The 10,924-nt window shown below is 36.4% G+C and overlaps 1 long non-coding RNA gene across 2 annotated transcripts; it reads right to left on the minus strand.

Annotated features, from left to right (window-relative positions):
* Positions 1 to 6,531: 6,531 nt before the first annotated feature.
* On the minus strand, positions 6,532 to 9,240 carry LOC137249163 (uncharacterized). 2 transcript variants are annotated; one of them, XR_010952267.1, is made up of 3 exons: positions 8,411 to 9,240; positions 7,338 to 8,351; positions 6,532 to 7,280 (listed from the first exon to the last, which is right to left on the minus strand). It is a non-coding gene; the product is annotated as an uncharacterized lncRNA (long non-coding RNA). The 2 variants fall into 2 exon arrangements; XR_010952266.1 differs by having other exon boundaries at positions 8,408 to 9,240.
* Positions 9,241 to 10,924: the final 1,684 nt, after the last annotated feature.

The raw sequence follows: 10,924 nt of genomic DNA on the forward strand, positions 1-10,924 counted from the left end.
CCCACTTTTAAAAGAAGGTAATTTAAAATTTTGCAAGCTGTAATTTGGCAGTCGTTGAAGATATCATGATGAAATTTGGCAGGAACGTTACTCTTATTACTATATGTACGCTTAATAAAAATTAACAAAATTGGAGAAAGATCACGCCCACTTTTAAAAAAAAAATTTTTTAAAAGTAAAATTTTAACAAAAAATTTAATATCTTTACAGTATATAAGTAAATTATGTCAAGATTCAACTCAAGTAATGATATGGTGCAACAAAATACAAAAATAAAAGAAAATTGAAAAATGGGCGTGGCTCCGCCCTTTTTCATTTATTTGTCTAGGATACTTTTAACGCCATAAGTCGAACAAAAATTAACCAATCCTTTTGAAATTTGGTAGGGGTATAGATTTTATGGCGCTAACTGTTTTCTGTGAAAATGGGCGAAATCGGTTGATGCCACGCCCAGTTTTTATACACAGTCGTCCGTCTGTCCTTCCGCATGGCCGTTAACACGATAACTTGAGCAAAAATCGATATATCTTTACTAAACTGAGTTCACGTACTTACCTGAACTCACTTTATCTTGGTATGAAAAATGAACGAAATCCGACTATGACCACGCCCACTTTTTCCATATCGAAAATTACGAAAAATGAAAAAAATGCCATAATTCTATACCAAATACGAAAAAAGGGATGAAATATGGTAAGGTAATTGGATTGTTTTATTGACGCGAAATATAACTTTAGAAAAAACTTTATAAAATGGTTGTGACACCTACCATATTAAGTAGAAGAAAATGAAAAAGTTCTGCAGGGCGAAATAAAAAACCCTTAAAATCTTGGCAGGTATTACATATATAAATAAATTAGCGGTATTCAACAGATGATGTTCTGGGCCACCCTGGTCCACATTTTGGTCGATATCTGGAAAACGCCTTCACATATACAACTACCACCACTCCCTTTTAAAACTCTCATTAATACCTTTAATTTGATACCCATATCGTACAAACTCATTCTAGAGTCACCCCTGGTCCACCTTTATGGCGATATTTCGAAAAGGCGAACACCTATAGAACGAAGGCCCACTCCCTTTTAAAAATACTCATTAACACCTTTCATTTGATACCCATATCGTACAAACAAAGTATAGAGTCACCCCTGGTCCAGAAAGGCCCACTCCCTCTTAAAATACTCATTAACTCCTTTCGTTTGATACCCATATTGCACAAATGAATTCTAGGGTCACCCCTGGTAGACCTTTATGGCGATATCTCGAAAAGGCGTCCACCTATAGAACTAAGGCCCACTCCCTCTTAAAATACTCATTAACTCCTTTTGTTTGATACCCATATTGCACAAACGAATTCTAGAGCCACCCCTGGTCCACCTTTATGGCGATATCTCGAAAAGTGGTCCACCTATAGAACTAAGCCCCACGCCCTTTTAAAATAATCATTAACACCTTTCATTTGATACCCATATCATACAAACAAATTCTAAAGTCACCCCTGGTCCGCCTTTATGGCGATATCTCGAAAAGGCGAACACCTATAAAACGAAGGCCCACTCCCTTTTAAAAATACTCATTAACACCTTTCATTTGATACCCATATCGTACAAACAAAGTCTAGAGTCACCCCTGGTCCACGTTTATTGCGATAACTCGAAAATGCGTCCACCTATAGAACTAAGTCCCACTCCCTCTTAAAATACTCATTAATTCCTTTCGTTTGATACCCATATTGCACAAACGAATTCTTGAGCCACCCCTGGCCCAGCTTTATGGCGATATCTCGAAACGGCGTCCACCTATAGAACTAAGGCCCACTCCCTCTTAAAATACTCATTAACTCCTTTCGTTTGATACCCATATTGCACAAACGAATTCTAGAGCCACCCCTGGTCCACTTTTATGGCGATATCTCGAAAAGGGGTCCACCTATAGAACTAAGCCCCACGCCCTTTTAAAATAATCATTAACACCTTTCATTTGATACCCATATCATACAAACAAATTCTAAAGTCACCCCTGGTCCACCTTTATGGCGATATCTCGAAAAGGCGAACACCTATAAAACGAAGGCCCACTCCCTTTTAAAAATACTCATTAACACCTTTCATTTGATACCCATATCGTACAAACAAAGTCTAGAGTCACCCCTGGTCCACCTTTATTGCGATACCTCGAAAATGCGTCCACCTATAGAACTAAGTCCCACTCCCTCTTAAAATACTCATTAACTCCTTTCGTTTGATACCCATATCGTACAAACGCATTCTAGAGTCACACCTGGTCCATCTTTACGGCGATATCTCGAAAAGGCGTCCATCTATATAACTTAGGTCCACGCCCTTTTAAAATACTCATTAATACCTTTCATTTGATGCCCATATTGTACAAACAAATTCTAGGGTCACCCCTGGTCCACCTTTATGGCGATATCTCGAAACGGCCTCCACCTATGGAACTAAGGATTACTCCCTTTTAAAATACTCATTAACATCTTTCATTTGATACCCATATCGTACAAATGCATTCTAGAGTCAACCCTGATCCACCTTTATGGCTATATCCCTAAATAGGGTCCACCTATAGAACTATGGCCCACTCCCTCATAAAATACTCTTTAATGCCTTTCATTTGATACACATGTCATACAAACACATTCCAGGGTTTCCCTCGGTTCATTTTCCTACATGGTTATTTTCCCTTATGTTGTCACCATAGCTCTCAACTGAGTATGTAATGTTCGGTTACACCCGAACTTAACCTTCCTTACTTGTTCGTATTGGTATTGTAGAAAATTATAACAAAAACAAATCCTGCCGTAGTGAAATCTAGGATACTGGCATATTAGGCTCGGTATGCGGCTCCGGATATTTATGAAATAATCCATTTCAATTCGATTAATTGTTTTTTTTCGCCATTTCGTTTATTTTTTCGATTGTTTCTTAAAATTTGCTACATATGTTTCAAACTGATTTATCCCAACTGTACCCAAAATGGACTAGAGGGGATCAATTATACCCCAATGAAGACAAAAGAGATCAATCGCAGATTACTCTCTTTGGGGATTAATCGCATGATTTTTTGCAGGGACAAGCTAGGAACACTCACAATCATAGGAGTGCCGATATATTGCTATTTAAATCTTTTTGTTTTTCTATTCAATAATCAAATATACCTTAATTTATGCTTTTTCTTGTCACACTTATGCTACCACAATCACAAAAATTTTGTAGGCTGTCTTGCTTTGATTTAGAATTCAAAACTCATTGCGAGCATTTGGTATTATCAATAAAGGAGTATTACATATAAATATGCCTGGTAGCAAATTTGCCTTGTTTTGAGGCTTTAAACAATTTTCATTTTCAAAATCAACTTGATAAACCATACTACTACTCCCACTCCGGTGAAGCGAAAATAAATTTAAATATAATTAATTAATATATTCTTTTCTAAATTTAGATAAATAAGATTCTTAATTATGTAGTTCTCAACAGATTTTAAATATTTAACCAATTTCAGAGAGACAACATTTTTTTTTTTAAATGGCATACACAATTTTAAGAATATGTGTAAACCTTTCTGTGTATTCACCGAACAAACCAAATTTTTTTTTTAATTGGATTGTTGGGTAAATAAGCATTTCCAAATATATCCTAAAAACTGTGTATTCTATTTTAAAAAATTAAGTTTTGGTTATCTAAAACTGGTTACACATTTAAAATATGCTAGGAACTACATAAGTATCAATCTTATTTGTCTGCAAAGGACGATTCTAAATTTAGAAAACAATGGGCCAATTTAACAATTCTTAGTTTTTTTGATACAATTAAAAATGTTTTTTCAAATGTCGTTTTCATTCAAATTTTAATTACTCAGTCAGTTTTTAACCTGTATAGGAAAATGAAAACTTATTGAACCCGTAATAGATCGTAATATAAATTAGTGGATACAGAAAGCATTAAAGTTAACGAAAACCGAAAAAAGTGAAAAGCAATGTGCGAAATTTTTCACAGTTGTAGTTTTGTGCAAAAGTTGTTGCTATTGTACTAGCTAAAATATTTTTCAGTACATAGGCTTCAGACCAACGAGTATGTCTATCGATAATAGTTAAGACAAAGCGATATTCACTTTAAAATAGAAGAGGTCCAAGAATATCGGTATGAATGTTTTCAAAACGACGTCTTGGTGTTTGTATTTTTTGGATGGAAGACTTAGTATTTCTAGAAAATTTCGGATTTTCGATAACTAATACAAGTCCAATCATTAATTTGTTAACGCAAAAATAACAATATTTTGATTGAATTAATTTTCTAGTTGTACGACTACAAAAATTAGATAGAGAATGAATTTTGTTAAATATACATAATTCTCCTCATTGAAAGAGGAACGTATGGCTAAATTAATATTTTTATATTACAATATTATAGATTGTTTTGTTATTTACTTACTTACTTAACTGGCGCTTAACCGTCTAAACGGTTATCGCCGTCCAACAAGGCGCGCCAGTCGCTCCTTCACTCCGCCAACCGACGCCAATTGGTCACACCAAGGGAGTTTAAATCGTTTTCCACCTGGTCCTTCCAACTGAGTGGGGGCCGCCCTCTACTTCTGCTTCCATAGGCGGGTTCCGATAGAAACACCTTCTTGGCCGGAGCATCATCATTCATTCGCATAACTCGGCCTAGCCAGCGCGGCGGCTGCGTTTTAATTCGCTGGACTATGTTGATGTCTGCATATAGCTCGTACAGCTCATCATTAAATCTTTTTCTGTACTCGCCATCGCCAACGCGTAGAGGTCCAGGAATCTTTCGAAGAACTTTTCTCTCGAACACTCCCAAAGCCGCTTCATCTGCTGTTGTAATGGTCCATGCTTCTGGCCCATATAGCAGGACGGGTACGATAAGTGAATTGTAGAGTATGATTTTCGTTCGCCGAGAGAGGACTTTACTTTTCAATTGCCTACCTAGTCAAAAGTAGCATTTATTGGCAATATTGATTCTTCGCTGGATTTCAGTGCTTATGTTGTTGCTAGTATTGATGCTGGTTCCCAAATAAACAAAGTCTTTTACTATTTCGAAATTATGGCTGCCAACAGTAGCGTGGTTGCCAAGGCGCGTATGCGCTGACTCTTTGCTCGATGACAGCAGGTACTTCGTTTTGTCCTCATTCACCATCAAACCCATTTTTATCGCTTCTTTTTCCAGTTTGGAGTAAGCAGAACTAACAACGCAGGTGTTTAGAGACCGATGATATCTTCGTTTATAGTATATACATATATAAACTTCATACCGATATTGTAGATAGCGCGGCCGGTATTGGGAAAAATAACGTGGCTGAATGCGTTTGTAACACTTCAACCATCGTAGGAGTGCGGGTTCAAATCCCAATCCTCGGAGAAAAGGTTTGAAGAGATTTACAAGGTATAATCGAAACAGCTGTCGCCTTGTCCGTCCTGATATCACGTTGTTTAAACTTTTCCCAAATTATAAAATAAACTTGAAAAATAATACCGTAAATAAAACAAACCAAAAACGATACCATCGCAATATGCCATTAAATGTTTCTTTCTTTTCAGTTTCCTTAACCCTTAAGCAACTGAAATGGAAATACTTAATATTTTGTTATAAAAATTAAAGCTCTTAATTGATTTGCAGGTGAAAAACTCGAAGCTAATGTTTTCCTGAGAAATAAATTTTCCTTGGAAGCTACAGGTGGATAAAAAGAACACCGCCTGCAGACGGTCTTAGTGGGTTACTTACTTACTTAATTGCCGCTTGACCGTTTAAACGGTTACGGCCGTCCAACAAGGTACGCCACACGTTCCTTCTCTCTGCCAACCGGCGCCAATTGGCCACACAAAGGAAGTTTAAATCGTTTTCCACCTGGTCTTTTCAGCGGAGTGGGGGCCGCCATCTACCTCTGCTTCCATAAGCTGGTTCCGATAGAAACACTTTCTAAAATACATACACGTTTATATCAATACATTTACCAAAAGTTGCTTTTATTCAAAGTAAATGTTCCATTCAATAAAAAAAAAAACTATAAAACAGTTTTTTGCATTGGAATAACACACATTTATATTGCATTTCGTGCAAAAAGTGTGCGTTTCAGATTTTTTAAACAACTTTCACGATTTTTTTGGTCCCTATTTAGGAAAATGGTCAATTCGATCAAATCTGATATTGTACCCCTGCATGAACGGCCTTTTCACGAATGGTATATTTTTGTATCGTGTGATTGCTGATAAAATGCCTACTTATTTATATAACAAGCTAACATTCTCTAGATCTGCTCGCATAAATGACTTGATCGTGCCCAGCTACAATTATCTAAACTCTGCAAGACTTTTCTTTGTCAATGCTATCCGCATTTGGAACTCTATCCCCAACTCGGTTCGCAATAGCTTAAATAGAAGCAACCTTAAGAATGTTATATTTTCTTTCTTTGGTAAAGTTTATACAAATTGGAATCTGAGTTTAGCTACTTATTAATCTAGTCAATCATAGTTGCTAAATGTCCTTGTCACAATTCTTGTGAAACTTATATATTATCACTTTTATTACTTTATGGAATAATATATACATTTTTAAGTTTTAAGTGTTCATTAGCCAGTGGGCGACCAACCGATCTCTTTTCAACTGAAGCACAAAGGTCTTTGGCAATGTTACAGCGAAATGCGTATAGGGTCATATCATTTACTTCTTCATCGGTAATTCGGTTTTTTTTTCAGCTTTGAGTCCTCTATACAAAACGAATCCATTGGTTGCAGCCATGTCGAGGAGATGATAAAATAATCTTTTAGCCATATCTTGAGTTTTAATTCGAAGTCTGTTGCGAGCCATATACGAGTCCATTAGGTCCACCCTTCCCATGTGCGCATTATATTCGCGTATAATTTGTGGGCAGTCGATATCTATCTTTTTTCCTTTCTTATATACCTTGGAATTTTAGATCGCTGATTTGTAGTTTGAACATCCGTTCTTCCGAAAATTGTATACCTACATATGTCGAGCAAAGTTTGCCATTTTGTTTATCCTTCCACAAAACAGTGGTGCAACTGTGGTGATATCGACTCAGTAAGCAGTTGCAACAAACTCCGTTGAATATCCCTGTGGTGCTTTTTTCAATTATTCACTTTTGTCTGTTGGTAGCTTACATTTGCAGTTCGTAGACTATATATACCGCGTGCTCTTAGGCACACCAAGAGAGGTAGAGAGGTATAAAAGTTGTCAAAATACAATATATTATTGACGAAATTAGGCACTGTTTGTGATAACCTTACGGAAAAAAGAGAAAACCTGAAAGAAGAATTTATTGGGAAAATGATATCCTACCTTATCACAATATTCCCTGTTGTCCCACTATCAGGTGTACCAGGCGAAATTATATCATGGTTCCTAGATCCAGAGTATATTTCAAACCTGTACGCGTATCCGTTAGTGTCACACAAAACGAAAAACATTACGCCCCATGGATGGGATTTATCTGGCAAATATTGCCGTAAATGATGAGCCATTTTCGTTGAATACATTTGTTCATCGACACATAATCTAACGTTCTTAGGAATATAATCCAAACATTCAACCAAATATGCTGCTACTTTTCGAATTCGGAAAATAGGATCTTAACCTGCACAGCCTTTTTTTACACGCTGTTTCTAATCTGCTCAAACTTGTTTTTAGACATACAATTTGGTATGTTTTTGAACAAATATTCACTCCAATATGACTCGGTGTTGGAATAGCGGAAAATCGACATGAACGTTAACACTCCGATATATGTATATATCTAGTATTTATCCACTTTAAATGAGGTATTAACGTTTTCCGGCAACCGTGGTGTGATGGTAGCGTGCTCCGCCTACCACACCGTATGCCCTGGGTTCACACCCCGGGCAAAACAACATCAAAAATTTTAGAAATAAGTCCGAGTGTATTTCTGCCATGAAAAGCTCTCAGTGAAAACTCATCTGCCTTGTAGATGCCGTTCGGAGTCGGCATAAAACATGTAGGTCCCGTCCGGCTAATTTGTAGGGAAAATCAAGACCAGCACGACGCAAATTGGAAGAGAAGCTCGGTCTTATATCTCTTCGGAGGTTATCGCGCCTTACATTTATTTATTTTAATGTTTTCCGTGATTGCAGCTCGATTTGTTTCCATATAGAACAATTCAAATAACTTATCGGTAAAAAAGTATGCGAAAAGATCTATTGGGGTTTTAAGTTTTTTGACTTCAGATGGCAAGTCAGTTTTCCCTAAAGTCAACTTCGTTCACATGCAACTGCATAAACCTTTTACGCCAGACAATGTGTTTGAATTCAATCGAGTCTTTATTGATGTTGTCTAGGTCTGAAGATAAAAAAACAAATATAGTAATCACATTTTCTACGTAATTTTTCACTTACGACCTGCTTTAAATCCACCATCAGACGGTGTTAATTTTGGTCCTGAGGCTTCTATAGTTGGTAATGGGGAACGAGCTCGCTTGTTGCGGGTAGAATATGATTCAGCTCTGGTGTCACCCAGTCGCGTTTGAGCCAGGATTTCGTTAGAGGTTGTTGGGTTTTGAGCTCAGTTTACACTAATGTGGCTTGTGTTCATTGTCAAATTTATTGCATCCATAAATGATGAGTCATCCAACTTTTGCAAGCAATCATTTGTCATACCATCTTCATCACTCTCAATTTACTGTCATCAGAATCTTCGAAATCATCTTCGATTTAAACTGAGTCCATTAATGCTTCAATATCCCAATCACTCATAACTGAGAAATTAATTTTTTTCTGACGCAACATTTTGTGGTAACAGAAATCAACAGCAAATAAGCACTTTCTCTATTAAAAAGTGAATGTTAATCATAGAAAAATTTACAAAACCGCACATAAAACGTGACATAACACTTAGGAACTTATTATCAATCAAGCTACTAAGACCGTCTATAGACGGCCTTCACAAAAACACAATACTACAAGGTTTTAGTAGCGCAAATTAAAATATATCTCACATAAATATTTCAGAACAACTGCGTTGTAGAAAATGATTTTTATTATAATTCTAATGCGCACTAAATTCACACGTAATTTCCCCGTCACTTTCACGAAATGTTTTGAAAGAAACAGCTGTATCTGCCACAGTAACGATCTGAGAGAGTAACGATCTGGAAAAGCTTTATTATACTCAGCTGAGCAGAGCTCACAGAGTATTTTGTTCGCATAATGCTACCCCGTAACGGCATAAACTTATCGATATAGATATAGACTTCTATATGTCAAAATGATCTGGGCGTATAAAGAAATTCATTTAGCCATGTCCGATCGTCGGTCTATCCGTAAACACGATAAATTGAGTAAATTTTGAGATATATTAATGAAATTTGGTGTGCAAGTTCCTGGGCACTCATCTCAGATAGCTATTTAACGCCCACGCCCACTTTTTCGATATCGAAAATTTCGAAAAACCCAAAAAGTGCGATAATTCATTACTAAAGACGGATACAGCGATAAAACTTGGTAGGTGAGTTGACCTGATGACATAGAATAGAAAATTTGTAAAATTTTGGATAATGGGTGTGGAACCGCCCACATTTTAAAGAAGGTAATTTAAAATTTTGTAAGCTGTAATTTGGCAGTCGTTGAAGATATCATGATGAAATTTGGCAGGAACGTTACTGCTATTACTATATGCTATTTGAATAAAAATTAGCAAAATCGGATAACGAATACGCCTACCTTTAATAAAAAAAATTTTTTAAGTCAAATTTTAACAAAAATTTTTATATTTTTACAGTATATAAGTAAATTATGTCAACATTCAACTCCAATAATGATATGGTGCAACAAATACAAAAATAAAAGAAAATCTCAAAATTGGCGTGGCTCCGCCCTTTTCCATATAATAATGTCTAGAATACTTTTAATGCCATAAGTCGAACAAAAATTTACCAATCCTTGTGAAATTTGGTAAGGGCATAGCTTCTATGACGATAACTGTTTTCTGGGAAAATGGGCGAAACAGGTTGAAGCCACGCCCAGTTTTCATACACAGTCTCTTTTTGTCTGTTAACACGATAACTTGAACAAAAATTGATATATCTTTACTAAACTTAGTTCACGTATTTATCTGAATACACTTTACCTTGGTATTAAAAATGGGCGAAATCCGACTATGACCACGCCCACTTTTTCGATATCGAAAATATCGAAAAATTAAAAAAATGTCATAATTCTATATCAAATACGAAAAAGGGGATGAAACATGGTGATTGGATTGGTTTTTTGACGCAAAATATAACTTAAGAAAAAACTTTGTAAAATGGGTGTGACACCTATCATATTAAGTAGAAGAAAATTAAAAAGTCTGCAGGTCGAAATCGAAAGCCCTTGGAATCATAGCAGGAATACTGTTCGTGGTATTGTATATAAAAACAAGTAAGGAAGGTTAAGTTCGGGTGTAACCGAACATTACATACTCAGTTGAGAGCTATGGTGACAACATAAGGGAAAATAACTATGTAGGAAAATGAACCGAGGGAAACCCTGGAATGTGTATCAAATGAAAGGCATTAAAGAGTATTTTATGAGGGAGTGGGCCATAGTTCTATAGGTGGACGCCATTTAGGGATATAGCTATAAAGGTGGATCAGGGTTGACTCTGGAATGCGTTTGTACGATATGGGTCAAATGAAAGGTGTTAATGAGTATTTTAAAAGGGAGTAATCCTTAGTTCCATAGGTGGACGCCGTTTCGAGATATCGCCACAAAGGTGGACCAGGGGTGACCCCAGAATTTGTTTGTACAAAATGACATCAAACGAATGGTGTTAATGAGTATTTTAAAAGGGAGTGGGCCTTACCTCTATAGGTGGACGCCGTTTCGAAATATCGCCATAAAGGTGGACCAGGGGTGACTCTAGAATATGTTTGT

The sequence above is a fragment of the Eurosta solidaginis genome, chromosome 4 (assembly GCF_040869045.1).
Source record: "Eurosta solidaginis isolate ZX-2024a chromosome 4, ASM4086904v1, whole genome shotgun sequence".
Taxonomy (NCBI): domain Eukaryota; kingdom Metazoa; phylum Arthropoda; class Insecta; order Diptera; family Tephritidae; genus Eurosta; species Eurosta solidaginis.